The sequence below is a fragment of the Orcinus orca genome, chromosome 1 (genome assembly GCF_937001465.1).
Source record: "Orcinus orca chromosome 1, mOrcOrc1.1, whole genome shotgun sequence".
NCBI lineage: Eukaryota > Metazoa > Chordata > Mammalia > Artiodactyla > Delphinidae > Orcinus > Orcinus orca.
Window position 1 is genome coordinate 182,150,289 of NC_064559.1, and position 24,852 is coordinate 182,175,140.

At 53.8% G+C, this 24,852-nt stretch overlaps 1 long non-coding RNA gene across 1 annotated transcript; it reads right to left on the bottom strand.

Annotated features, from left to right (window-relative positions):
* Window positions 1-4,962: 4,962 nt before the first annotated feature.
* LOC125960697 (uncharacterized) lies at window positions 4,963-22,276 on the bottom strand. Its single transcript, XR_007470629.1, has 2 exons — window positions 21,449-22,276; window positions 4,963-5,176 (listed from the first exon to the last, which is right to left on the bottom strand). It is a non-coding gene; the product is annotated as an uncharacterized LOC125960697 (long non-coding RNA).
* Between the last annotated feature and the right edge of the window lie 2,576 nt (window positions 22,277-24,852).

Consider the following 24,852-nt stretch of genomic DNA (forward strand, 5'->3'; position numbering starts at 1 on the left):
CCAAATATGGTCATTGACTATTCCCTTTCATCCCTAGACACAAATGATGCTCTTCCCATCAACAGGTGGAAACTATTTCCCTTCCCCTTGAATCAGGCCAGCCTGGTGGTGACTTGCTTTGACCAGTAGAATGCAGCAGAAATGAGGTTCTCAGCCTTCCAAACCCAGGTCTTAAGAGGAATGGTCACTTCCAGGTCTTCCCCCCTTGAAGTCCAGCTGCCATATTATAAGGAAGCCAAAGCTAGACTACTAAATGATTAGAGGCCAAAAGGAGAGAGGCCCTGGAGGATAAGTGGGGCTCCCAGCTGAGTGCAGCCACACAAGTGACCTAAACTTCACCAGATGGAGCTGAACTGCCCAGTCGAGGCCAGTCATGAGGAAAAAAGTCAATTATTATTTGTAGCCACTAAGTCCTGGGTTGGTTTGTTACACAGCAATGGGTAAGTGAAAAACACACAGTATCAGAAGTATATGCATGGTCCTAAAGGAGCCCAGAGAAAGAGGATCTCAGATTACCCTAAGAGGTATTTTAGATTGGGTTCTCTGGGAACAACAGACTTAGAAATAATGTTGCAAGAGGTTTATGGGGGTGGAAGAAGCAGAGGAGTGCTCTGGAGCTATAAACCTATAAATAAGTACAGAAGCTAGCAATTGACCAGCAACGGTGGTTGCATCTTTTTATCCCCCTCTTCAGTCAGCATTGGCTGGGGGCTGGCCCTGGCAGGGGGCATAACCTTAGGCAAGGTGCCTTCTGTAACTGAGAAGCGTTCCCATGGAAGGAAACAGCTGTAAGCTCTCAGAGCCAGTGTTCTCAGTAGCTGAGGACAGAGGTGCCAGGCCTGAAGAGGGGAGCTGGGAGGCAAACACAGTGTCTTCCAAAGGAGGTGATCCAATGGCACTTGACGGGGGACAGGAAGGTGCCTGGTGACGTGAGGAAAAGGAGAGAGTTTCCAGGCAAAGGAAACAGCAAAGCCAAAGGCTCAGAGGTGGTAGCCTTCATGGCAGGTACAAAAAGAAAAATACATAAAAGAGGAGGTAAGAGATGAAGCAACACTGAGCCCCAAAATGTGGACTTCATCCAGAGGCAATGAAGAGCTGCTGAAGAGTTCTAAGCATGGCAGAGACGGGATGAGATGTGTTTTAGAAAGATTCCTCTGTTGGCAACATGGAAGGTGGACCGGCAGAGTAGAGACTAGAGGCAGAGGGACTGCCAGTGACGCAGAAGGGAAATGAAGTTTAACACCTGGCTCCTGCTGGTGTAGCCTGGCCCAGTCCTGAAGTGACTCCTTCCCTTAGCAGGTGGGTTCTGTTGGGTTGCCAGAAGGGGAGGGGGAGTAGAACTTGAGGGTAAGGGGCAGGATGTTACATGATGCTTGGCTTCTTGCAAGGTAGAAGCCGCTGCATCCTCTTCAAGCATGGGGAGCTCTAGCCTCACGTGGGAAAGCAAAGGACACTCGGCTGCCTCAGAGGGCTCAGCGTGACCTGGCATTTGGAGGCATTCAGGTTCATCAGCCCAGATGTCCCTGTCCCAACTGTTAGAGCCCTACTCCTTCCCAATCAAATATTGCCCTGACCAATCAAGGCATAGCCAACTTGCTATGTTGAGAATTCAATTTTCTCTGGAAATCTGCTACTCTCGTAATTAAATCCTGGGCCAAACTTCAGTTTTTTCTGCCCTCCAGCTGCAGAAGAAAGTCTGTTTATCGATGGCAAGCAGGCCCTCTGGCTTTTACACTTTACCTCAAATTGGTGATGAAACACCCTCAGCCTTCATTGTCTTTTTCCAATGCACTGATAGCCCCCAGCAACAATCGTCTAATTCCGTATTCTTTATCATTACGATTTCCTCTGAGCCTCTCCAGTGTCCGTGATACTACTCCTATCAGTGCGTTCCCTTCCAACAGTGCCCGTCCCAGTTCACCACTGGGAAAAGTGTGAACAATTGCACTGCTGGAGCATGTCAGGGGCTTATTAGGACTTCTGCCTACCACCAGCGATGGGGTTCTCATTACCAACTGGCCAGTGGGTGATACAACTCCAAACTCCCGCTTTAGAGTCTGTTTCCTAGGAACCACTCCTAGCACCAACTGTAGTAGGAGGTCAGGTTCCCTAGAAACAGATCGAAGATGGAGATGTGCATGCGGGGGTTGGCGGGGGGCAGGGGGCTTCTTGGGCAGTGATCTCAGCACCTACATCTACATCTGTGAAAGAGGAAGGGCAGCAGGACTGGGCAGAGGAAGAAGATGAACTCTGATGCACTTGCAACAAAGGCCTCAGTCAAACCCATGGAAATCTCTAGAGCAGGTATAACCCTATAGAGATGTCCCCAAATGAGGCAAAAACCATCATTCGGTTATTGAATTCGAACTGCCTCCAGGGAGGGGAGTAACCTTGGGAGAGACCATTCCCTTGGACCAAAGACAATTCTTGGGGAGAGACTCAGCGGAATGTTCTTGGCCACCAACGCTCCCATTGACTGGGAGGGTGAGTACCTCAGTCCCAAGGGGGCAGTGCCTGGGGCCACTCCCCAGTACCCACAACACCCAGAGAGTGATCTCAGGCAACACAAGTTGGAGAGTGGTGATCAGTATCAGTTGTTGCTGAGATCAAGGAGGTCCACTGGATTTGACCACAAGGTCACTGGAGACTGGGAAGGCCATTCAGGAGAGCAAAGAGGGAGGAGCCCATGCAGGAGGCAAAGAGTGAGCGGAAGGTGGGGAAGGGGAGATAATTGTTTTGACCTCTCCAGACGCTGCGAATGCCTGGCTTCCTATGTGGGCCTGATAACTGGGACGAATGATCCTTTAGGAATGTACGTCTTTCAGCACGGCCTGCATTATCTCCATACAAACATTATACAGACACATATGCACACTCAGTTACACACTGAGATTTCCAGAGGTGGGGATTCCAGCCATCAGCTTATGAGCGGATCTCTACCCTCATTCGCCGAAAACTGAGCTCTGAATATCAGACTTGCAGAAACAGAACCCACCTCTCCTCGTATACCTGGAAGGTCAAGCTACCCCCACTGGGGTTTCAGCTTTGTCTTTAAGTCTGATCTGAATCCTGGCAGCAACCCAGAGCAGGAAGATTCCAAGGCACGAACAGCATCATCAACAGCATTTACTGATTACCAACTTTGTCCCAGGTACCTGCTAAGTGCTCTACAAGCATTAGCTCATTTCATCCTCTCCAAACCCTGTGAGGTGGGCATTTCTATCATCCCATTTCACGGATGGAGAATCAGAGGCTCCAAGAAGTTAGACAACTTGCCCATGGTTGCAACACCTCGTTGACAGCAGAACTGCGATTGTGATTCCAATAAGGTTGGAGACTCACTGTCCTTGAGACAAGCAGAACATGGAGAATGGGCAGGCTCATTCACTCATTCAGCAAATATTTAGGAAGAGCCTACTGTGGGCCAAAACTCTTAAAAGCACTTAGGAAACTTCAGGGAGCTATGCCCACAGACAGCCCTTCCCTTCCCTTGTCCTCATTTTCTAGCAGGAGAGATAGACATAGACACTTACTATAGTACAATTACACTTACTCGTTTGGGTATGTTGAAAGGTGAGGTGCATGCTGCAATATAGCTCCCAGCTCTCCCACATCTGAACTGAGGCAGTCCCTTCCCCAGCTGCCAGGAGTACTGGTAGCCCCTGGCAGTCAGCTGAGTCCCTCTCCTCCAGGACGGCCCTTAGAGAAGACAGCTCTGTTCCCCTCAAAGTGACTCCCCAGGGCTTCCCTCCACTCCAGTGGTTGGGAGTCCGCCTGCCGATGCAGGGGACGCGGGTTCGTGCCCCGGTCCGGGAGGATCCCGCGTGCCGCGGAGCGGCTGGGCCCGTGAGCCATGGCCGCTGAGCCTGCGCGTCCGGAGCCTGTGCTCCACAACAGGAGAGGCCACAGCAGTGAGAGGCCCGCGTACCGCAAAAAAAAAAAAAAAAAAAAAGTGACTCCCCACATCCAACATCTGGTCCATAAGTGGTCATAAAGGCCCCTATGCCCTTGCCCCAATGCTGAGCAACTCTGAGTGTCATCCCAGCTCCACATGGGATCAGTTGGGGTCTTTGTGACAATCCAGCTTTCGCTCTGCCCAGTTCTGCTTCCTTCCTCCCCAGAGGTATTGATCTGAGAACTCCTCCAAGAAACATCCTGCAAGCAAAATGATATGAGAGTCTGTTTCCTGGTGCACCCAACCTGCGACAGAAAGTCTACATTCTGTGGGGGGAAAAGGAAAACCAGAGTGGAATAAGGGCCTTTGGGAGGGTAGGGGCTGATGGGGCAGCAGATAGGGGCATTAAATATAATAGTCAAGGTGATCTCATGAAGAAGTGATAAATGAGCAAAGACTTGAAGAAGGAAGGGGGGTTATCCAAGCAGAGATGTGGAAGGAAAGCATTCTAGGAGGAGAGGGAACAGCAGAGACCCAAAGGAAAGAGCACAGCCAGGAGGCCAGTGTGGCTGGAGTGACGGGAAGGAGGGAAAGTAGGAGAAGACAGGACGGGCTGGGGAAGGGGAGAGGTCCCAGGGAGACTTGCAGCCACTGCAAGGTCCTCAACCGTTTCTCTGAAAGGAGTAGAGAACTGCATGAAACTTCTGACTGGAAACTTCCTCTGGGGGACTTCCCTGGTGGTCCAGTGGTTAAGACTTCACCTTCCGATGCAGGGGGTGCGGGGTTGATCCCTGATTGGGGAGCTAAGATCCCATGTGCCTCAAGGCCAAAAGAACCAAAACATAAAAAACCGGAAGCAATATTGTAACAAATTCGATAAAACTTTAAAAACGGTCCACATCAAAAAAAATCTTTAAAAAAAAAAATGAAAGGAACTTCCTCTGGTTGCCGTGGACGGGCAAAAGCAAGCCAACCTATTTGGAGGTTTTTGCAGTAAACCAAGTGTTACCGAGTCCAAGCTCGTACTGCTCACCCCACGACAGGCCAATAAATTGAGAGACCAGGAGTTGGGGCAAGAAATAGCGACTTTATTCAGAAAGCCAACAGACCAAGAAGATGGTGGACTAGCATCCCAAAGAACCATCTTCCCTGAGTTAGAATTCAGGCTTCTTTTCTGCTAAAAGGAAAGGGGGTGTGTCTGGTTGTTGCAAACTTCTTAGCTCAGGAATCCTTTGTTCTTACAGCTGTTCACAGGTGGTCTGGCCACAAAGTTCCTGTAAACTTCCAACGAAACAAATGTTATTCTCCGTTCTGCAACTTTTTATCTCTATGTGAATGGAGAAGTATTGCACCTTTAAAGGTCAGAGCCTTGAGAACGGGCTGTCATGTATATTTCAGGCTATAGACAATGGTTCTTTTACAAAAGGTGCAGAGCCAGCATGACTAAGCACAGGCAACAGAGCATAAAGGGTAAAGCTAAAGGAATAGATCCAATATGGAGTCAGGTTTGCTCTTCTCTGTTACACAAGTAGAGGTCTTAGCAGAGGCAGTGAAGGTGGTGAGAAGTGGTCAGATTAGGAATGTATTTCTAAAATCCAGCCAGCTGAATTTGCTGATGGACTGGATGTAGGAAATGAAAGAAAGAGAGGAGTCCAGGATGATGCCAAGGTGTTTGTGATATTGTGATTTATAATAAACACATAGTTGGTATTTATTATAATAATGGTACCCATTCCTGGCACAGAGTTCCTAAAACCCTTGGCATTTCCTAAGTGCTGAGAGCAATGAAGGTGTCCTTTGTTATGTCAATGAGGTGACTTTTGGAAAACCCTTAGGTAGGATGGAGGCTACCAACCACGTGATTTAAAGGGTTGGAACTTTCGATTCCAGTCCCCCCACACCCTCCCCCTTCACCTAGAGGAAAGGGAGAGGGGCTGGAGATTGAGTTCAATCACCAATGGCCAGTGATTTAATCAATCATGCTTATGTAAAACCCGAAAGGACGGGGTCCAGAGAGCTTCCCAGTTAGTGAACACTTGGAGGTACTAGGAGAGTGGTGCCCAGAGAGAGCATGAAAGCCCTTTCCCCATACCTTGCCCCGTGCATCTCTCCCATCTGGCTGTTCCTGAGTTATATCCCTTCACAGTAAACTGGTAACCTAGTAAGTAAACTGGTTCCCTGAGTTCTGTAAGCCTCCCTAGCAAATTATTCGAACACAAGGAGGAGGTTGTGGGAACTTCTGATTTAGAATTGATGGGTCAGAAGCACAGGTAACAACCTGGACTAATGATTGACATCTGAAGTGGAGGCGGTCTTATGGGACTGAGCCCTTAACCTGCGGATCTGGTGCTGTCTCCCAGCAGACAGCGTCAGAAGTGGGTTGAATTGTAGGACACCCAGCTGGTAACAGAGAATTGCTTGGTGGTGTGGGGAAAAAAAAAAAACACCTACACATTATAATTGGTGTCAGAATCAGAGTGTTTCATCCTGAGCAGTGGAAGGAAGGATTTGTCAAGAGCTGGGGTGGTTAAGACTGCAGTTGAGGAAAGTTTGGGGGAGACCGGGAGTTCCACTTTGGACATGCTGAGTTTGAAATTTACAGAGGAACAACCTTGGGACCGAGTAGCCAGCTGAGCTCCGTGACACGGTACAATCCAAGTGGGTGTGAGATGGGGCTCAGGGACACAATGGAAGTGGGTGACACAGGGGGCTCTGTGGCACAAGGGCCTGACTCTAGGGTCCTGTCACCTGACATTCCAAGATCCATTCCAAGCTCCTATGACAGCCTGATCTGTGAATGACAAACAGAGAAGCCTCCATGTGACAATAAAGAGTCAAACTGTGTGCCCGTGTGGGGCTGAGCTGAGAGTGTATTTGGAGCTAAGAGCAGGGGGGTCAGTGCAAATAGAGTATGTCCTTGTGTATGGAGGTGGTGGTGTGGGTACGCATGAGTGCTTGTCTGTGTGTGCTCTTGTAAGCGTGTGAATGTGTGTGCATGCGTCTATGAACACTGTATGTATGTGCTCGCTCCTCTGTGTTTGTGTGTGTGTAGGCTTCTTTGATTCTGTGTGTGTGCATGCTCCTGGGAGTGTGTGTACGTGGGTGTCACAGTGCCTCTGGCAGCTGGGCGCACACAGATGTGAGTGAGGAGATGATGCCAGCTCGGGACCTGCCACACCATAGATGCCTATAGTTGCAAAATGCACGGAGTAAACAAATAGCTGCTCTCAGCCTTCGGAAAGGAGCACTTGGGTCGCCTGGAGAGTTGGGGTAGAATTCCCCCCTCCGCCACCCTGAGCCACACGGATCCCTCCGAACCCTGCACTGACCAGTCCAGGACATGGAGGTCCCCATGGCTTTCCTGGTCCATTCCCTCCTGCTCCCCTGGGCTGCTCTCAGGCTGGGCTGGGGAAACTGCAGACACAGCTCCTGGGAGGGAGGCTGGTTAACTCTCCATTTGCCATTAAACATAATCAGGAAGAAATCTATGTGGAGCCCGCTGCTCTGGCCGATAAGTGATTCCCTAGAACAACAGATAAAAGCCTGGCACTAAAGTGCAGCCAGAAATGATGTGTAATTGGGATGAAAGAATCCTTAAATCTGTGTGCAGCTTTTAACTTAGAAGGCTTCAATTACAATTAATAGTTCCCTTGAAGAAGGCAGGAGGGGCGATAGAGGAATTCGAAGGCCTGAGCTCAGAGCCCTGGGCTCTATTCCCAGCTGTTTAGGGGGTGCTGGGGGTGGGATGTCAGGAGGGAGGAAAAAGCTGGGGGTGGGAGGAGAGGCTTTGCAGCATCTAAGGCCCCCTGCTGAGTTGCAGCCCTTACAATTTCCAAATGCACCAGTTCCCAAACAAGTTCAGTCGAACTCCTGGACCTTTGCCCAGCCTCATGCCCTCCCTGGAATGTTGCTAATGGCAACAATTATCGTGCCCATTTTGCAGACAGGAAATGAAGGCGATACACCTGCCGTAAGGCTCTGGAGTGCAGCTAATCCATCTGCATCTCCAAAATGAGAAGGGGTCTGAGAGAGCATCCCTCCTTATGGCTCACTGGGGGCACAGACATTCAAAGATGGGAAGGCTTTTGGAGGATATCACACACGGCAACAGTGTGGAGTTAGCCTCAGAACCCCTGCCTCCTAACGCCAGTGGCCATTCCTTCCTTTGCACCCCTGGCCAATAAGCCCAGAGCTCTCCAAGGAGAGCACGGTTCTCTGGCACCAGCCACACAGCCCCGTCCTTCCCAGCCTGCTCCCTGGGGTGAGGACTGAGGCCTGACCATGCCTACCTGAGGAAAGCTGGCAGTCTGCCCCCATGCCTGGGTCTGCTTCCTCCATCTGTGCTTTTCTGGGTCTGGGCTGCCTGCCTTCACCCCAGCACACAGACGTGCCAGCTCTCCCTCTACCGGAGACTTCCAGCTTTCTGCTCCAGTGTCATGCCTGGGGCTCTCCCTCTGGGGTCCTGCCCTAAGGGCAAAACCGCTGGCAGCAGGCTGTGGACAGGTGGCAGCTAGGTGCAAATCAGAATCGTGAAGCTGTCTGGCTGTCCTCCAGGAATGAGGGTTTGGGCTCTCAGATGACACAAACAGACAGTCAGAGGGAGCCTTGTGGGCTGCCTGGACATTCCTAGTGCTGGCTGAGCGGCCACCCCACAGACTCCTGTGTTGACGGGAAATCCAAAGCTCCCTCCCAGGAGTTCATGGGTGGCTGGGTGCCCAATCCCACGTTTCATGGCTTTGGAATATATTCTCCAGGCTGGCCTGCATCAGTCCCCCTCCATCTCTCCAGAGCAAGTGCAGCTGCCTGCTCCTGGCCCTTCAAAGCTGGGCAAATTCCACAAATGGCTTTTTTTCTAAGCCTGACAAATTGTGTAAGCACGTGCGTGCACACGTGGGTATGTGTGTGTGCACAAGCATGGTGCGTACATCCGTGTGCATGGGGGAGCTCGTGTACTCCTGTCTCTGCACAAGTGGGCCCACAAGCACGTACTTGTGTGCATATGTGTATATTTTGTGTGTGTGTGTGTGTTGTGCATGCATCGTTTTAAAAGAACGCAGCAGAATCCGCTCGGGGCCCTGTGTAGCTGAGCCTTATTTATAGCTCTCCTCTGTCTGGTTCGTTTCCTCTAACTTCCCTGCAGAATGATATGAATGAAAATGACACTATTGACTATCTCGGTAACCATAAAAGACCTTATAGAAATAAGATTTTTATAGTTTGTGGACTGGGAGAATCAAAAGACTAAGAGTTATGGACTTGGAGGATAGGAGAGAATCAAGCTGAGGCAGCAGGAGAGGTCCCCACAGTGGATCATCTGGGGGATTTTTAAAACAAACTCATATAAATAAAGTGATTGTCTTGAAAGAGTTATGAGAGCCCTGAAGCTGGTGGGCAATATCTCTGTGGCCTCTGTAAAGGCGGGAGAGTGGGCATGCCATCTGCCTAGGAGGAAACTGTTGCTTTTTCTGAGTTCCTGGCCCTGGCCTCCCAAGAGAGGCGAAGGAGGCTGCCCCAGGGCCGATGCTACCTTTTCTCTCCTGGAGAGTGACAGTATTTGGCAGCCCTGGGAGAAAAGCCCCAGGGCTGGCCGCCCACTAGCTAGTGTGGGTCTGTAAAACCCTACGGGGATTGAGCCCACAGATTCTGGGTCAGCAGCCCCTCCAAGCTTGGATGGAAACCCCTCCCCAAAGAAGGCTGAGCGTCCAATCCCTGCGCAGTGACTCCCCCAGACCCTTCCTGGGAAGTACATCATCACCACCAAAGACAACCCCGCAGAGAGAGCCCCTGCATCTCCCAAGCAGGGCCTGAGCTCATCCATTCTAGCAAAATCCAAATCCAGTTCCCCAAATCTTTACCAATGACCACTTTGCATGTGTGGCTTCAGAGATTAACAAGACTCCATCCTGCCCTCAAGGAGCTCCCTATCTGGTTGGGAGTATGGAGAGGGGAAGTGTGGACGGGAAGTGTGGACGGGAAGTGTGGACATGCCTGCGCAGGTACACAGGTATGCAGGTACAGACAGAGAGCCATGTTGAAACTTGGTGATGAAACTCCTGAGTTTATTCTTCCCAACAAACTAGGTGTTGGGCCCTGGGCACAGAGAGCTAAAGCAGACTCCGTCCCAGCCCTCGAAGAGAAGTTCATGCCCAGTGGGGAGAGGGACACAGACAATCATAGTACAGATGTTAAGGGCTGAATGTGTAAACTGCCCAGGGAGCATGGATTACCTTTGCTTAGGGGATCAGGGAAGGCTTCTCAGAAGCAGGGACATTTCTGCTGAGACTGGAAGGACAGGGAGATGTTCATTAAAGATGAGGAAGGGGCTTCCCTGGTGGCGCAGTGGTTGAGAGTCTGCCTGCCAATGCAGGGGACGTGGGTTTGTGCCCCAGTCCGGGAAGATCCCACATGCCGCGGAGCGGCTGGGCCCATGAGCCATGGCCGCTGAGACTGCGCGTCCGGAGCCTGTGCTCCGCAACGGGAGAGGCCACAACAGTGAGAGGCCCGCGTACCGCAAAAAGAAAAAAAAGATGAGGAAGAAGGGGCGTGCCTGGCAGGGAGGATGAGGTTGGGGAATGCAAAGGCCCAGAGGTAAAAGAAAAAAAAACAAATACGTTTGGAAAACTGCAGGGTATCCAGAAGGATTGCCGGCTGGGGGCCTGGAGGTGGGGGGCAGGAGGGAGTCAGAAAGGAATACTGGGTGCAGATCTTGAATATTCACCATGGTTCACTTTCTTCAGGCAATGGGGCAGCCTGCAAGCACTTTAGGAAGGGGAAATTACGGTCAGATGAAAGCTCATGGTGGACATACAGAGATCAGGGAGGAAGGGTGACCAGCCCAGGGATTCAGGCCGTGGCAGTGACATTGGAGGGGTCATATCGAAGGTAGAAAATCAAGAGAAGGTGGGAAGGGCTCCTCCCCAGCTTTGCATCTGCAGACTATTCCCAATCCAGCTAATGGATTTTCAGACAAAGAGCAGGATAGCACACTTAGCAGCTGAGCAGTCCACAGCCCGGCTTCCCTGGTGTTTCTCCTTCACTTTCTCCCCTCGTTCCAGCCTCCCCAGCCCCCCACTTGGTCGAAGCCCTCTGCAGAAACACTAGGTCCGCACCCTCTTCCACCATTAAAGGGATGGTTCTGAAAACCAGACAGAAGCCACTCCACCCGGTCGGGCGGCCCATTGGAAATCACTGCCAGGACTGAGAGGCCATCCTGCCCCCTGTGTCCTCTCCCCGGGGACCTGGGGACCTGGGGTGAAGGTCAAGGAGTGCCTGCCGCACTTGTCAATGCCCTGACTCCTTGTCTGCAGGCATCGATTCCTCTCCTTCCTGACCTTTCAGGAGAGATGCCCTGAATTCCATGCCCCAACATTACAGAGCCCAGAGACTCTAGGAGACCAGCCCCCCTGGCTGCAGGCCCTTTGGGAGAACAGCCTGGCCTGACTGCCGCTGTCAGCCGGCCAGAGAGTGTCTGAATCATTGGGAGTGGAGCGGGGCTGGATTCACACCGACTCAGCCTTGAGTCGAGTTTATGGTTCTTGATTACACCCAGCAGGGAGGCCTTCTTAGTGATGAGAGAGAAAATATTCAACAACCTGTCTTTGCAATGTGCTGATCTCTTGGAGAGAAGGGAGAGTGGGAGGGAGTGGGGGAGGGGTTTGAGAGAAAGAGAGAGTGACTTACAATATGTGAGAGAGGAGAAGGGTTTTTTTTTTTTTTAATCCTGGGCTCCCCAAAACTGCCTCAACATTTCCTCTCTCTCTCTTTTCTTTTTTTTTTCCTATGTTTGGCTGCATTTGGTCTTTGTTGCTGCGCGCGGGCTTTCTCTAGTTGTGGCGAGTGGGGGCCACTCTTCATTGCGGTGCGTGGGCTTCTCATTGCGGTGGCTTGTCTTGTTGCAGAGCAGGGGCTCGAGGCACGCGGGCTCAGTAGTTGTGGCATGCGGGCTCAGTAGTTGTGGCTCGCAGGCTCTAGAGCACAGGCTCAGTAGTTGTGGCACACGGACTTCGTTGCTCCACAGCATGTGGGATCTTCCCGGACCAGGGCTTGAACCTGTGTTCCCTGAAATGGCAGACGGATTCTCAACCACTGTGCCACCAGGGAAGTCCCTCATCATTTATTTTTGCCTTGGGGTAACTCTGAAGCCAAATGATCCCATCCCTATGGGCCCCCGCAAGCCCATGGAAAGCTTAGAAGGACGTGGACCTGAGCATCGGCTCAGAGCTGGGGGAGTAGTGCTGAGCGGTGCTGCCTCTTCTGAAGCCCCCTTCCCTCTTTCACAGCCCTTCTCACATTCTGCTTTGTATTCAAACTGCATCTGCTTGTGCTTGGCACCCAAACACAGTGCCTGCCCCGTAGTCGTGGTAATAAATGAACAAACAGGACTTCCCCTGTGGTGCAGTGGTTAAGAATCCACCTGCCAGTGCAGGGGACACGGGTTCAAGCCCTGGTCCAGGAAGATCCCACATGCCGCAGAGCAACTAAGCCCTTGCGCCACAACTACTGAGCCTGCGCTCTAGAGCCTGTGAGCCACAACTACAGAAGCCCGGACGTCCTAGAGTCGGTGCTCCACAATAGAGAGGTCACAGCAATGAGAAAGCCCTGCACTGCAAGGAAGAGTAGCCCCCGCTCACCGCAACTAGAGAAGACCACACACAGCAATGAAGACCCAAAGCAGCCTAAGATAAACGAACAAACGGAAGATGGGTGTGCATCGTTCTCGCACCCCATGAGGAGACCCCTTGTGCCTCCCACAGCCCCAGTCCAACAACCTGTACAAAGTCAGCACCGATTTTGTATTTTGGATAAATGAGTGAGTGAATAATAGATCCCACACCCTACAGGGCTTCAGCACTCCAGCTAGGCTGCCCTTTACTCTGCTATTTCTGAAGCTCATTCTGTTGGCACATCCCATGCCCCCCAAAAAAACAGGATGTCAGGGAAGAGAGGAGGCTTTTTGGAGACTACTTTTTTAGTTGCTTCTTAAGAATTCATGAGAACTAGCGTTTTAAATTATTGGATCTGAAAGCACCTCCCAGTGGATCGATATGGGGGATGGGAGGCAAGGGTCCCTCCGTTTCTGCAAGAACCCAAGCTCTTCCTTCCCAAGCCATCAGAATGGAGTCTGGGGGCTGACGGTGTTCCCGTTCCTCCTGTCCGTCACGTCCTCTCTCCACCCTCCTCAAGTCCCCAAGGGCTCTCCTATGGCTCACTTAAGACCCCTGCCACTTCCCTTTCTGCTTCAGCCTCCTTACTTGAGGGATGGAGAGGGGTTACTCAGAAGAAAAAGAAGGCACCCTTGCCTTTTCATACACAGCAGATTCCAACCTCCAGCAAGTGTCTTGGGATATTGAAGAGAAGGGGGGAGCCCGGAGCCCAGTGGGGAAGGGGTGGGTGGATACCAGACCCGCCACCACCAGCAGAAGAGGGGAGGCTCTCACCTAGGACCATCCCCCCAAGGGAACTTTACAAGATCTCCCAAGCTTGCAAGTTCAGTGTCTGGGAGTCAGGCGTTGGGCATCTGGTCGACCCTGAGGCAAGCCAGTCACAGGCTGGGCTCTCCAGGCTGCCAGGGGTCCCAGAAGGGCCTCTGCCTGCCCAGCCTTCCTCTTCCAGGGCTGAACCCTGCGGCTGCTGAACAAGCGTGTCAGCCAGTTTCCCTCGCCTCTGGCTCTGTAAAGCATGGTACCCACCGAAAGAGGAGGGGGGGCGGAGCCGCAGGGACGAGGCCCGAGCTCGGAAACTTTACACTGAAAGTTAATCCACTGAAGCATAGCCCAAAATAAGCGCACTGCCTAATGTGCCGGGAACTGCCGGTCGCAAGGCCAGACTGCTAGCGGATGTCTGTGCATCTCCGCCCGGAGACTGCATTTAGCGCCAGCGAGGGAGTCTGGGCTGGAGCGCTGCTTTCACACCGACTCTGAGCCGTGAGTTTATGGATCTTGATTGCACCCAGCAGGGAATCCTTTTTAGTGATGAGAGAAAAAATATTCAACAACCTGTCTTTGCATTGGGTGTGTTGGACACACTTCCCTGCTTCGGATTCAGACATATGCAAGTTGTGGGAGTGAAACTGCTGTCAGCAGGCCAGAAACACTCCTCTCCTCCCCGAGTCCCCGTGGAAGGGGGCGGGGAGCCCAGAGGGGCCGCGGAAGGCCCCAGCTCCTCAGGGAGAGGAGAGGCAGCCCCCCCCCCAGCGAGGCCCTCACCCCGGCCCCATCCCCAGCCGCATCCCCAGCCGCCTCCTCACCGGTCCCCAGGCCGCCCGCCTCCCTCCCCTCCCCGGCCCGCGGCAAGCGCGCCTGGGCAGTCCTCCGGGGAGCCGGCGCCCGCGTGGGGCCCGCTGACAGCGAGCCCAGTAGAATATTGTATTAGTTGGTTGTGAGCTGTGTTCTCGTCAGGGTATCTGAGTTTCACAGAACAGACGGGGTGAGAGTTTTTGTGCTATATCCAGATTGGCTTAAAATAATGTCGTTTTTGTAGCTTATTAAACCACAGAAACTACACCAAAGTCATCTACGCTGCTGCCAGCAAACTCTCTGAGTTGGGGTTCGGGTAAGAGCTGAGCTCAGCCCGGGGCTCAGGACCCCAGACCCCAGGGCAAGCAGGGGAGGCGGGGGAGGAGAAGGCAGGCAGCCATCCTCTCCAGATGCCTCCCTGGGGAGCCAGGCTGAGGGGTCTGCAGCCACACTGGGTCCCTCCCCGACCCCAGATCCACCTCTGGGATGTCTGGGAGAGCTCAGGGATCGGGCCCTATGGGCTTAGGGGACACTCCGGCCTGAGGCTCTGCCCTGAGGCTGGGAGAAGGTGGACACTGCCTGCAGCCGGGGCAAGGCTGAGAAATGGCTTGTCCAGATCCTACCTGGGGAGGCTGTGTCTAGGCAGGGGTGATGGGCATCGGAGTTTCGGCTTCCGTCTGGGTTTGCCACCTCCTCCCAGAGCTGCAGAATTGGGAAAGGAAGGGGCCCGACAGAGGAAGGGCTCGTCAGCGCCCCATCCTGGCCAGAAAGTCCTCTTCCTTCTCATTTGGCAGATGGTCCTGCTCCGGGTCCCAAAGGAACGGGGGTGTCTCCCACGTGTGGGGAAGGTGGAGACAAGGGGGAAAGGGTGCCTATGAGACCTGAGCAAGAAAAAATGCCCAAGCTTCCCCTGTTCTACGTCATCCTGCCTAGATCTGAATAACTGTAACTAGAGCTGCCACGTGGTGACGAATCTCATGTCATCTTCAAAACTAGACCTATGAGGCCCATGCTGTAATGACCTCTATTTCTCTATTAGTCAGATGAGGAAACTAAGGCTCAGAGTTGTGGAGTGATTTGCCCAAGAACACACAGCTAGAGTGGTGACGTTAGAATCTGAACCCAAAATGACCATCGAATGAGAGTTCTAACCACTATACCACAGGGCCTCGCTGGGATTTGAGATTTAAGAATGACGTACAGCTCCATTTCTCTTACAATCCCCCGTGTGAGCTTTTTTTTTTTTTTTTTTGCGGTACGTGGGCCTCTCACTGTTGTGGCCTCTCCCGTTGCGGAGCACAGGCTCCGGACGCGCAGGCTCAGCGGCCATGGCTCACGGGCCCAGCCGCTCCGCGGCACGTGGGATCCTCCCGGACCGGGGCACGAACCGGTGTCCCCTGCATCGGCAGGCGGACTCCCAACCACTGCGCCACCAGGGAAGCCCCCCGTGTGAGCTTTTTAGAATTGGAGACACCTAAAGAAAACGAATAATATTTGAGGGGAAATCAATACCCCTCCCCCATTTCCTGATGTGTCCACTGGCCATGCCTCTGACCTCCTGCCTTCCCAACCTATGGTGTCCATCAGGAGAGAATCCAGGGCCAATCCAAACCTCTCCAGGGCCACACAATGCCCTGGCCATTTCTCATGGGCATCTTGTCTCAGCCACCAGGGCCGTGGGCTTCCCTGCCCTGCTGAGGGACCCATGGGTATAGCAGAAGCTACTCTCCTCCTGTCATCTACATCCACCCAGGTGCCCAGACACCAAGGAGCTATCCTCAACAGCTCCCTCACACCCTCCACATCCAGTCCACCACCAAATACTGAGGCTTCCACCTCCTCAATTGCATCCCCTCCCCTCTCCCCATCACCCTACCCCAGCCCTGGCCTTATCATCCTTTCACCTGGACTGTTGCATCACTCAGCTCATCAGCCTCCCTGCCTCCAGTCTCTAATCCATGCTGGAGCCAGAGTGAGCCCTCCACAGTGACCTGCCACTCTCCTGTGTAAAACCTTCCCGGGGGCTCCCCCCACCAACGCTGTAGGAGGGAGGTCTGCCACCTGCCTGGCTTGCAAAGACCCTTCACAGGCCACCCCTATGTACCCCATACACCCACCACTCAAAGCGAATAGCCCTCCCAAACCCGAGCTCTTTGACACCTCCCTGCTGTGGCTCGGTTAGGGCACCTGCCTGATACTCAAGCTTTGTATGATCAACTTCAGATTCCACCCCCCCAGAAAAAGTCCTGCTGGGAATAAAGAGCATGACACAGAGACAGAGCACCAAAGCAGGGGTCCAGAGCCGCATGCATGAGGCAGAGTCCTGGGCCGCACCTGCAAGTGTGACAGGCAGCACCTCTCGGTAGTTAAGATTTGGGCCTGGGCTCAGTTTCTGGCTCTAGTATTTGGGGATATCATTAAAAAATATATATGTATCTCTGTGCCTCAGTTTCCCATCTGTAAAATGAGGTTACCATAGTACCTAGTATAGTACATGGTTTCAAAAATTAAAATGTTTTATATACATGTATATTATACATATTATATATATATATATAAATAAAGGGCTTGGAACAGGCTTGGATATAAATAAAGGGCTTGGGAACAGAATTGGCATATAGTGTTATATAAATGGTAGCTGTTATTATTATTATTATCATTATTATCACTGTTACTGTTACCACCCTCATTATCTCACATGGCCCATCTGAGCCCCACTTCCTTTGACTTTGACCCCTTCAATCTCTGATGACCCCAACAAATTCTCCCTCCCTCCTCTCCTCTTCTTTTCTCTCCCCCTCCCCCTTCTTCTCCTTCCTCTTCTTCTCCTTCTCTCTCTTCCTCTTCTTCCCTTTCTTCCATATCCACACACACATATATGCCCGGCTTCATACATTCAGAGGCACGTGGGCACACACAGCCACCTACACACACATACACACATGCATACACGTGCCCACAGGCTCACACACCAGCCTCCTCATCCTCAGAACCCTTCTTGCACCCTGAGGTCCTCTGCAGCCGCAGTGTCAGAGCCTGGTCTCTGCCTCTCTACCCCTTTGCCACATCTGAATCCAAAGTCAGGAGCTCCCCTCTGTACCCCCAGCCAGGACCTGGTCCCCTACACACTCAGTGACTGGAGTGTTGGCGCCTGGTAGAAAGGGGAATAAAGCTGATGCAGTGTAACCAGCAGGCATGTGGGCAAACGGGGATGGTCCCTGGGAGGATGGGAGTTCCTTCCAAAATGATCGCAACTCAGCAGTGAGGTCTCCTTTCTCAGCTCCTGCTGCAGCAGGTCCCAGCCAGCCCTCCACACCAGCCCCGGGGGCAGGAGTTCCCACCAGAATTAGAAATGTTTGCTTCGCAGGTAGTTTGTTGCCGGCTGCTCTGCAAAGTGCCGAGGGCCCTCCAGATCTTCATTCGTGAGTGGCAGGCAGGACTTCCCTCATGACCCCACAGAAGCTTCTAGACAGGGCCCTTTCACACCAGGAACCTTTTGTAACACCCAGCTCAGGCTATCACTTTAATGCATCCAAGCCTCTATTTCAGGGGGAAAAGGGGGGATTTGGAGTGAGGCAAAACTGAATGCAAATCTATAACCTCCTTACTGTGTGATTTCCGGGACATCACTTGACCTCTCTGAGCCTGTTTCCTCATGCAGATAAGAATCATTACTTAGGGCTACTGTGGGGAGTGACCAGGAAAATGAATAAGAATGTGCTAGAGAAATTCTGAAGCATCAGACATTGAAAGGTTAGCGTCACCCCTGGGGCTGTGCTGGTCATTCTCCATTTGCTCTCCCCCAGATCCATTTTCTGCCCTGCTCTGTGCCCCAGGAGCATCACCAATATGAAGGATGTCACCCAGGCTCCCCACCCACTGGCTTCCAGTCCAGCCCAGCAGCACCAGCAGGAGATGGAGGGGAGGGAAAGAGAGAGGTTGGGAAGACATCCCATTTCTCCCTGGATTCACTGCATCTCAGTACCTGCTATGATAGTCCACGGCCGCAGCTCTGTCAGTGGCCCCTGTCTCTGTCCCTCCTTCTCTTGCCTCTTCAGGCCTAAGAGTAGCCACAGCTTCCTCTCCTTACTGCTAATGTCCAGATGCTTCACCATCCTTTGCTGTTTCTCTTAAGCCTGCCTCAGGAACTCAAGGAAGGGTTGTGGCGGGAGCAGTGAGTCCCTTTTTGTCCCCACAGCATGCACCAGCCCCAGGACAGAGGGGCCTTGGTAGTCTCCAGCCTGGTTATCTGATATGCGGGCTGATGGGGTTTCTAGTGGAAAACAATATGGTAATTTCAGAATGTTCCTGATTAGATGAAAATCATATTGCGTCGAAGTTACTTCCTTAATTTATTCAGAAAATAACAAGAGAGAATTCTCTCCTAAGATCCTTAATTAAACCAGAGCTTCCACCACGCAGGCATAGCGGGCGCTGAGCGCCAGGTGGGGGGGACAAAGGCCGCTCCTGGCCTCATCTTGCAGGGGCTGCCCTTGAGCTGCAGGTCTGGGCAGGTCTCCACCCAGACATGCTGCCGGCTCTGCCTGGAGGGAGTGCTGGCAGCAAGAGGGCACGGGATGAGGCTCCTTCCGCTGCAGGGACCAAAGGGGCAGTCATCGTAGAATCATTCCAGTCCGTTCCTGTCTCTTCCAGCATCATCCTGCGAGTTCCCAGGGACCCAAAGCCACTGAGACTCAGCGAGTAGGGGTGGCAGAGCTGGGCGCCCAGGGCGTTTTGAAGACACGGAACAGCAGGGTGAGCATGGGAGATGCTGGGAGGTCCGGTTAGGATCTGCAGCCTGGGAAAGTTGGCATACCCCAAAAGGCTTTACTGAGGATTGTTTGATTTGAGAGGGAGAGGCAGGTATAAGAGAAACAGAAAAGGATGGTGAAGCATCTGGACATTAGTAACAGGGAGAGGAAGCCGTGGCTACTCTTAGGCCTGGCTCTCAGCAGGGCTTCTCGGCCAGGGCCGGGGCTGGGGAGGGCTCCCCCAGGCCAAGGGCAAAGGGGAGGTGCCCAGGAAGGCCTACAGAGCAGGTCAGAACCTGTCCCGGAGCTTCTTTGGCAGTTGGGTTGGGAAAAAGGAGAGCTCAGTCTCTTAATCCCAAGCCCCTGCTCCCATTCCCACCCCAGGCAGCCTCACAAGGACAAGAGGAAGGGGGGTCATAGGGTCCTGGCGGGCACCAGGGGGCAAAAGAATGGAGGCCCAGGGAGCCGGCGTCTGAGAAAAGGCTGAAGGCCGCCCACGCAAGGTGGGGGCCAGAGGCTGCTGGGAATTTACAAAATTTGCCCGCAAGGCTGACGAAGCTCCCTCAAGGCTGGAGCTGAGGGTGTCAAGACCACAGCAAGGCAGGAGCCCAGGGAGCAGAGACGGGAGAATCCCTGGGCTGAAGCACCCGCCAAGGAACCTCACTACCACTGTCCACGGTCACGGTCTCCCCCAGGGCACTCTCCAACCCAGAACAGCAGGGTGGGAGCCAAGGCCAGGGGAGGACTCAGACCCCTTTCTGAGGCCCATTCCAAGGCTGTACAACCATGTATTGAGAGACCCAAGTCCACCCTTAAGAAAAGAGTGTGGGGACTTCCCTGGTGGCGCAGAGGTTAAGAATCCGCCTGCCAATGCAGGGAACACAAGTTCGAGCCCTGGTCTGGGAAGAGCCCACATGCCACGGAGCAACTAAGCCCGTGCGCCACAACTACTGAGCCCGCATGCCACAACTACTGAAACCTGCGCGCCTAGAGCCCGTGCTACGCAACAAGAGAAGCCACCACAATGAGAAGCCCGCGCACCGCAAGGAAGAGTAGCCCCCGCTCGCCGCAACTAGAGGAAGCTCACACGCAGCCACGAAGACCCAACGCAGCCAAAAATAAATATAATTAATTTTTAAAAAAGATAACATTCTTTAAAAAAAAAAAGAGGGTGATTTTTCTAGAAGTGCCTGGTGATCAGGTCAGAATCTCTTTCTGTTGGTCTGTTTGTCCCTATTACTTTTCTCAGGCTCTGACTTTAACTCTTGTCTCTCTCCCAGTCTCTCTCTTTCTCTCTCTCTCCCTCTCTCTTCCCTTCTCTTCCCTTCGCTCCCTCCCCGGCCCTCCCTCCATCCTTCCCTCCCTCCCTCCATCCACCCCTCTATCTTTCCTGTGTCCACTTCTGGCCCTGCTTCAGGCCTTCAAGAAGCCAAGAGCCTCACCCAGAACCCAGTGGGGACAACCTCCACCCCACCCCCAGGTTCCACGTGGTCCTGCATTCCCCAGAGCCAAAGCCAGAAAGGGAGGGAGTGGGAGACGCAGGAAGAAATCCGAGCGTCTCCACAACACTCCTGACGCTGCCCCAGAATCAGAGGACACAACCGGGCAACGTCATCCATCCAAAGCCAGGATGCAGGAGGAAACGAGGGGGTGGAAGAGAATGATGCGGAGGAGGGTGGCTGTCACGTGGCAGAGAAAAGTGTGTGCGAGGGCTCAGTGGGGAGTGAACTGGGGGAGACAGGCCTGGAGAGGGTGGAACCCCAGGACAGAGTGGGGGCCAGCCTGAGGGTCTTGCTAAGCCCCAGATGTGCTTTGGAAGCACTGTGATTCTCCTTGCCTCTGGGCCCCAGAGCTCAGGAGAGGGCCAGGCACATGGAAAGCTCAGGGAACAGTTACTGAACTGAATAAATAACTCAGACAACAACATCCACTAAGATGCAGCCATGTCCCTCGAAAGCACGGAGAGGAAAGGGGCCCTGGACTGCTGCTCTGATACACGAGGCCTGGAAGGCAGCCACCGGGGGGCGCTCTGGACAGTGGGGTTGTGTCCCTTGGTGCCGGGGCAAATGCTGGGTTTGAGACTGGGCCCACAGACCGGAGCACGGCCAGCAGAGGCCAGCGGCTCACATGTGGGTCATTCATTCGTTATGCAAAGGTGTCTCGGGTGGCTGTTTGTGTGACACTCCTGGGTGAGGCCCGCTTGCCTCCCTGCAGGTGTGGGTGTGGGATGTGCACGGAGGCGGTGGACACAGGGTGAGAAGGTCGTCAGGGGTGGGGGTGGGATGAGCGGACGTGAGCCGGAGCGAGCTTGTAGGCCCAGGTGGGAGCCGCTGAGGGACAGGACAGAGGCGGGACGGTGGGGCGGGAGGGTCCAAGGGCAGCGCTCAGACCCAGTTCCCTCTGCCGCTGTGCTCACTTTCTGCTCTAGTCACTTAGGGGTTGGGAGAAAGGGGCATTTTCCTCTAGAGACCTTGCCCACAGGTTTCCAGGAACCCCACAGCTCCCCGGGGGACCACCCCCCGCCCCCAGCCCCCTGTCAACCAATTGACATTGACAGCCTATCTTACCATGGTGTGAATCTCTGGGCTCCATCTGAAGTTACCAAGAGGTGTTTTAGTATGTTTGGCATGGTGAACACTTCCCATGGTCTCTTCCAGGCTCTTCTGGCTTTGGTTTTCAAATCAGCTCCTGCTAGCACACTGCCTGGCACACAGTGGGTGCTTCTGCGGGACCTTCCTGGTCCTCAACTCTATCCCAAGCTGGGACGGGTCTCTAAGCTCCCTGGGTCCCTGGAGAGTATCAACTTCCCTTCTTCCTGGACCACTGGTCTAGCTCTCAATGTCAGTCGTGAATGGCTTTCTCCAGCCCCAGCCCTCCCTCCCTGCCCCTCCCCCAAACACCCCAGCCCCCAGGGAGCTGGAGGGGGCTGGGGTCCCCTTAGAGACCTATAGGCTGTTCCCAGAAGAGGTGGCCTGAGCCCTGGCCGAGACCCAGCCAAGCACGTAGGGGCACCCCGGCACTGCTGGCTGGAGCTTGTTGTCTAAACTGGCCTGGAGGTGCCTGGGAGCAGCGGGGAGGGTGGCCTGACGTGGCGCAGAGAGCCGGCACACCCTGGGTGAGGTCATGCGTGCCTCACGCCTCTGGTATTCCGGCTGATCGCTATCTCCTCCCCCAGCCCTCAGGTAACTCAGTGAAGATGCAGGCAGAAGAGGTGCTGGTACCACAGATCAGGCCCGACGGGGCTGCTGCGGGCCTGGCCTGTCTGCCTGCAGCTCCCCCTCACCCCACCACAGAGACAGACAGACAGGGCTGGCTGCCCCCCGGGAAGGAGGTCTGCTCCCCGCTGGGTGTCCTGCAAAGGACCCTCCCTCCCCTCCTCCCCCAGGAAGCCAGGCCAGGAGAAGAGAGACTGGGGGCGGGTTCCCAGAGGGTTTTCCCCTTAGTCATCTCCCACCCACCCACCCCCTCTGGGGTAATGATTCCAGCCACCATTATCAGTAGGAGAACCGTAGGATTTATCAGGCAACTTCTGAGAATGAATAGATGAGAACGATATACCAAGATTGTCCCAGGCAAAGCAGATATATGGCTGCCCTAACTGTGTGCCCCAGCTGTGTGCACACGAGCATCTTGGTGAGCTCAGACTCCAAGAAAACCTGATTCTTCAGCCAGGGCTTCTCAGTGACCAGGGAAGGGTCCAGCCCTGGACTCTTCTTGACAGACTAGTGCGGGGTGGGGGCAGGGCGGGAATTAGGAAGGGGGCACATATGCCAGCAGCTCTCAGGAGACTTGCTTATATTTCCTGTTCTCTTTACCACCCTCATCCCTGGACTGGTCCCTGAGTCGGGGAAATCCAGGCCCTAAGAGGAGGAGAGGCCACACACTTTTTGTGGGAACGTGACCTTCCTGGGGGATTGAGACAGGCTCCCCACTTCCTTCCACCTTCCGACACCCAACACGCCCCCCTCCACTTCCTCTCCTTCTGTCTTCCTCCCTCACACACGGCAGCTAAGCCAGGGTCCTCAAAGTGTGGTCCCCAGATCCGCAGCGTCAGCATCACCTGGGAACGCATTAGGAAAGCACCTTCTCAGGCCCCACCCCGTATCGACTGATTCAGAAACTCTCAGATCTGAAGCCATTGAGAGCCCCGCTTTACTCCTCAGACTTTAATGGGTAGACAGGTCACCTGGGGATCTTATTACAGACTAGGGGAGGGGGAATGCAGATTATGATTCAGGGGGTCTGGGAGGGGCCTGCTACTCCTCACTTCTCAGAAGCTCCCAGGTAAGGCCGATGGTGCTAGTTGTCACTTGGAGTCGCAAGGCTCTGGACGCCCTGTTTCTCAACCCTGGCTGCCCTTTGAATCACCCGGGGAGCCTTTAAAAATACCAGTATCTGGGCCCTGGCTCCAAAGGGTAATTGATGTAATTGATCTGGCTCCAGAGGGTAATTGATGTAATTGATCTGCGGTGAAAACTAAGGCATAGGTAGGTTTTTAAATCTCCCTGGTGATTCTAACCCACATGCAAAGTTCTCAGCCGATGGTGGTAAGAAAGGCTTGATACGTATACACCCCGGGTCCCCACGCCCCCTGGCTTCCCCCTTCTCTCTTTGGCCCTCCTTATCTCTTTCCACATCTGCTCGTCCCATCTGCAGACATTTGACACACATCAGCACAAGTACAGGACATGAAGAGGTACAGGGCAGGCAGAGACTCAGAAGCACACAGAGGCAGGCAGGCAGGCAGGAGGCTGCAGCCATGAGTGTACACACCCAGACAAACCAGACGTGGACGACCCATTAGTCCACGTGCTGCAAACACCCCAGGCATATAGATAGATGGACACATGAGCAAACCCAGGATCTGTGAGAGCACACACCAGCCACGAAGGAGTCAAAGGCCTCCTGGATCCAAATCCCGTGATGTGACTCTTGGTCCTGACGCCCCAGACGTCAGGCTTGAGTCTGTCCCTGACAAAATCAGCAAAGAGGACGGCTGGGCTTAGGCCCCTCCTCTTGCTCAGCACCACTGAGGTGCTCTGGGCGGGATGCAGGACTCCTTGGGAGCCATTCGGACAGGTGGCAGCCAACTCAGCCTTGGGATCTCTGAGGGGCCTCGGGAGCCATGCCTGCCCTGGTGCCCAGACCAGCTGTGAAGGGGCACCGCCCCAGGGGGGTGACCCTTTCCAGGGGGATGTGGGTGTCCTCGAACCCTCAGCCCACCACAGACTGGCTGCACTGGGGCCTCCTTCGGGTTGAAAATCCCGCACCCCACCCCCGTACCCCGCGTGCAGACAGGCCTGATTGATGGCTCAGGGGGGTTGCGGCTGCCGCAGGCCTATTTTATGATGTCATTAGGCAGCTTCGGCAGCGGGAAGGAATCCCTCCTGACATCATAAAGGACTTGATATTTCGCTAATGTTATCTTGGTGGCGTGTCGCCCTGACATTTTCGCTTTGCGGCGCTCCCCCTAGGACCAGGAGTAGTCTAACTACAGCAGGCGAAAAATGCAAAACAGACAAATGCATCCTCGGGGGACAGCGGGAGAAAGCTAACAGACCAGTCCCTGGCTCCCCACCCACGGAGGTGGTGCAGGTGAGAAGCATGATGTGTTTGTCAAAGGGACCCAGGGCTGACCCCCCACGGCACTCTCTCCCACCTTGGGCTGCCTCTGGTGCTTAGCTTCTGGGACCAGCTCTGCCAGCCAGAGGCTATGTGACCTGGGCCTCAGTTACCCCATCTATGGCACAGGGGGCTTGGCCCAGACAATTTCAAAGACTGTTGAGGGCCTTGAAGGTGCAGGGGAGGGTGACAATGCCACAGATGTAAAAAGGAGGGACACCCTCCTAGGCTCGGAACTGAAACTCTAGACTGCTGGGGGACGCTGGGTGGTACGGTTTACGCTCCTCGTGGCCAGAAATGGTTTTGGGGGGCAGACTCCAAATAGGAAAAGGTTTTCCAAGCCTGAAGC